The following is a 5,271-nucleotide window of genomic DNA, read 5'->3' as shown; positions in this document are numbered from 1 at the left end:
GTATTAAGTGGTGTGTGCATTCTTTCTGTTGGACTATTTGCTTTGAACACAGAAGTTGAACCATAGCCTCAAACATCTGGGTTATGGTCCCATACACCCAGTGAGTAGGTCTTAAACACAGGACACGTTTTAGCAACACCAGAAAATTCCATAAGAATAAAATTTGTAAGCCCCTGTACACCTGGGGTCACCTTCCCAGCCTCGGGGAGCATTGGGGTTATTATCCCGAGGTGGGGAATCAAGGCGCCGGGGCAGTGAGCTGGGGACAGGATAACCCTGCAGGGCCAGTACCAAGCTGAGAACACTCCACACAAACAAACCACTCTCCAGACTCGAGCTGTGCTCCAAAGAATAAAGAGTTTATTGCAGAATCTTCTGAGTCAAACATAATGACAGTTCAGGCAGATGCAACAGCTAAACAGAATTACAGTTCCAGAAAATCCCCGATTCTTCTCTTTATAGCGCCTTTCATTTCATAACAATTCCTTCTTGCAGTAACACAGTAGCTCTGGTTACTTCTTTCTCCTCAGTCTTGTGCACAGCCTAGGCTGATCCTCTCTTTATTTTCCTCGGTTAGCAAGTTAGTTACAAGAATGTCCTGTACAGTTTCCTTCTGGTGCAGCATCAGAATCCTCCTGAGTCCCGAAACAAGTTCCCCCTGGCACAGTTCGGCCTCCTGTCCACATATGTCCTTTCCCCAGGCTTTATCTTTTAAACTTCCAGGCTGTATTGCACTCTCTGCTTCTGTGGATTTCTAGAAGAAAATCCCTGCCCCACTCCTGCTACTCCCTTCTGTAATCCGGAGAGGGGCTCACAGCTCCAACCAGTCTCTTTTCCTTTGCAATCTGGAGCAGACTCGGACTCAGTGGAGTCAGGGTTTTCATCACTTCTTCTCAATGACCAAGCCCCTAAGGGATGTACCCCCTTCTCTGTCAGGAAAGGCAGGTAACACATTCTGACTTACAGATGACCCAGAGCTCTGGAATATTCCTACTTTGGCTGCAGGATAAACTCTCGCCCTTTCAACCTCCTGTGCACTTTCAGCAGATGTTACCCACTGTTTGAGGCTTTGCAGATCTCCCTAACGGGGAGACCTCTATTTCAACACGAAACCTGATAGCACTGTTAAATTCTAAACATTCTTGTGGTATCGGGGCCACACATTTATTTTGCACAACATGACTGAAGCTAAAGTGGATGAACTTGTGATCCTAGAAGATGCATGGTCAACCAAGATGCATGCCCTCTTCAGCAAAATTGACATTATGGATGCACTTGAAAAAGATTGCCCAGCTGAGAGTGAAGCCAAGCAGCAGTGGGAAAGGCATGAAGCCAAGCTTAAAGCAGAAATCATCCTGCACTAAATGATGACATCTTAACCTATTATGTCCCAGTGTCCTATTTAGAAATATAGGGGCGGATTTTAAGAGCCCTGCTCGCCTAAATCCGCCCAAATCCGGGCGGATTTAGGCGAGCAGGGCCCTGCGCGCCGGTGAGCCTATTTTACATAGGCCTACCGGCGCACGCAGAGCCCCGGGACTCGCGTAAGTCCCGGGGTTTTCAGAGGGGGGCGTGTCGGGGGCGTGTCGGGGGCGGGACCGAGCGCAGCGGCGTTTACGGGGCGTGTCGGGAGCGTTCCGGGGGCGGGCTCGGGGGCGTGGCTATGGTCCGGGGGCGTGGCCGCGCCCTCCAGACCCGCCCCCAGGTCGCGTCCCGGCGCGCTAGCGGCCCGCTGGCACGCGGGGATTTACTTCTCCCTCCGGGAGGCGTAAATCCCCCGACAAAGGTAAGTGAGGGGTTTAGACAGGGCCGGGTGGGTGGGTTAGGTAGGGGAAGGGAGGGGAAGGCAAAGGAAAGTTCCCTTCGAGGCCGCTCCGATTTCGGAGCGGCCTCGGAGGGAACGGAGGTAGGCTGCGCGGCTCGGCGCGCGCCGGCTATACGGAATCGATAGCCTTGCGCGCGCCGATCCCGGATTTTAGCGGATACACGCGGCTACGCGCGTATCTACTAAAATCCAGCGTACTTTTGTTGGCGCCTGGAGCGCCAACAAAAGTACGCCTATTCGCGGTATTTGAAAATCTACCCCAAAGCCTTTTAAAACATTTGGGACATAACGGGTTAAAGCTAATTGCAGATTTGCCTACAGGGAAAGAGATGTGGAAAACACTTAAGGAGACATTTGCACAGGTGTCTATGCTGTTCACATCTATCATTTTCCAAAGACTGTCAAGCACAAAGCTAACAGAAGGGGAGAACCTGACTACACTTGTGTCAGAATTCATATTAATGCAAAAGGCTCTTAAAAATAATGATGCTAATTTATCAGATGGGCTCATAAGGACAGCACATTTCAAACTAGCGTGCAGCCACCCTTTTGTGAACATACGTTGGTCCGCGCACAGGGACGCAACTATTTTATAACTTGCATGCGTATATTATAAAACAGCCTGACCAAGCACACCTGCTAAGCAAATCCCGCATCTACTGCATAAGTCAAGGGATTTTAAAAGTGGCGTGCGCCAACGCCTTTCCCAGTTTTACCAGATCTTCCCTAGGTCCTTCAAATCTCCTTAGTTTAATAGCTTGAACTACCCCCAGTTAGCCCCAACCCTTAAAACCCTGTAGATCTGCCTCGTCTTTCTTGTTTTATAACTTGCACCTCCTCCACAGCAGAAGCAAACTTACACAGCAGGGATTCTTGGTGCACATCCGGGCACGTAAGTATTTACCCGCATATCTCTGCTTCACCCCCAAAATGCCCTTGCCCCGCTCAGACCAAGCCCATAACCCGCCCATTTCTGAAAGCTTAAGAGATGTTCACACTGCAAAAGTTATGTGCATATCTGGGCAGCTTTTAAAATCTGCTAGGCATGTGCGAGCCTGACTTATTCACACATCCCCTAATTAATGCGCATGCTGGGCTTTTAAAATTCACTTTAAAGGAATTTATACTCCACTCACTGTGGGATTATTTAAACTGCAACTTGAACCCCTGCACCCATCCTAGGGTGGAAGGAGTAAAGAATTTAGGAGTGACCATCGACTCCAGGCTATCAATGACTGATAATATATCAGAAATAGTAAAAAAAACTTTTTTTCAAAATACATATGCTGAAAAAACTCAAACCGTTATTATTACCAAACGATTTTCGTTTAGTTACTCAAGCTTTGATACTCACTACCGGGGAGGATATTATGTACAATCATTAAATGGCAGTGTGTACAATAGGAACTGTGACAAAGTACAGTTGGAACTGAGGCAACATTCTGTGCATAAAAAAAAAAATAAATATATATATATATATATAAAGTAAGGCAGAAAAAAGATATCCTAAGTGTTCAAGTGTAATATAATATCAACTAAACAAAAAGTGAACACTAATGTAAAACAGTTTTCAAGAGTAAAATAGAAAAATATTTATTATTGTTTACATACTTACAGAAAAAATATTTTTATTATGCTTAATCCATATTACAATAAAAACATACAGAAAAAACCTAAAAGTGTCTTTGTCATAAATCTTCAAACTATTAATGAAGCATATATATATATGTAGATGTATTCAATGTCCTGGAATGATATTCCAATCCATTGTTAGAGACGAACATATTGGCAACTACTAATGTGGACACTCTTGTCTCCTTAATGTCCTTTAAATAAATTGCAAATTGCTTCTCTCTGATATAAATTCAGCTGGTGCTAGAATGAGCTCTATTTGTAATCCTCTCCTCGACAAAGGTCCCCTTGTTTCGTCTATACTGGCCTTCATCAGGAGGCAGAGACATGAATATGTCATTGGAAAATTGAAACACTATTTCTTCTAAAGTCAGTAGGCAACGGTTTGTCCCAGCTGACTTATGCAACTACCTGCAGACATTTAAAGAGGCAATAATTAAACAGCCCACTGGGCTTGTAGCCTGCCAAATTTCCCTTTCAAAACTCGGGCAGCTACAGGAAAGCAAATCATTTTTACCCGCATACTAATACTGCCACCTAGTTTTACTAAGTAGCTACATTTGAGCCACTCGATATGTGGGTGTTCCTAGAGCTAGATTAGGCCAGGGAAGTAATTTAGCCTACTAGGGCTCACTTTCAATGCTAGCAGTGTGAGCACGCGTGCACCCATACACGCGCATATCAGCGCATGAGCGGAGATGTGCTGCAGTTTGAAATCATGCATGCACTTGTGCGTGCATGTTTAAAATACACCTCCCGCATGTATGTATGCATCTAATCTTAAGAGATTGCTTGAGTCTGATTGCATATCTTTCCAAGGACTTTGCCGGCCTTTTCTGCATGTATGTAGGTGGATTTTAAAAGATGCTCACGTGAGAGACTCCCCAGTTTTTCCCAATTAGTCCACCAGTTTGCCCATTTAATAACGAGGTCTTCTAGACCCCTCTGGTTCTTCATCCTGCAGGCCCCCCCCCGTTGACCCAGACCTCTCTCCCTTTCCTGTAACACCTAAAACCCGAGATATACAGACTTGATTGTGGAGCAGCAGTAAAATTATGCAGCTAAGAAGCCAACGCACGCCACGGTCTCTGGTTTTAAAATATGGAGTTACGTACATCGCTGTTGGCCCCGCCCTGTCCCCACCTCTTTTTTGCCCTCTTATTTTAGACACACACATGGGTATGTATGTGCGTACATCACGGCTTTTTAAAAACTACATTGCTCGCGCATGGCCCACATACATGCGTGTGTGGAGATTCTTTTGCGAGCAATGCTTTTAAAATCAACCTCATAGTTAGTGAATGAAGTGGGATTAGAAATGAAGCACAAGGAGAGAAAGTGACTCTTCCTGAGGAACCAAACAGTTGTTGTGGTTAGCTTGCTTTGGAAACAATTATGTGTTCCCTATAACTCAAGAGGCAAGGTTCAGACGGTTGTGATGGTTGAAGACTGACACATGCTACCTATCGCACAAAGATGGAAGCAGAAGTGACTCTATGCTGCAGAAAAGTTTAATGCTGGTGAAAAAGCTAAAATTAATAATATGTATGCTGAAACTGCTAAGAACTATCTACAGTGCCTGCAGACATTGCAAGGCCATCTGCATGCTTTTCATTGGTCTTCCAAAACACACTGGAGACAGCTGCCACTGGTAAAGATATAACAAATCCACATCTCCTCGCAAAGAGAAAGCATATTTTGGGTAGAAAGTTACAGTGACTCCTTCCAGAATACATACAATCTGACCCATGGTTGAACAAATTAATGCAAATTTCCCCTTGTTATTCACACCCTCATTTATTCATTTGTTAACT

Source organism: Rhinatrema bivittatum, chromosome 11 (genome assembly GCF_901001135.1).
Source record: "Rhinatrema bivittatum chromosome 11, aRhiBiv1.1, whole genome shotgun sequence".
Classification (NCBI taxonomy): Eukaryota; Metazoa; Chordata; class Amphibia; order Gymnophiona; family Rhinatrematidae; genus Rhinatrema; species Rhinatrema bivittatum.
This window is presented reverse-complemented; position numbering follows the sequence as displayed.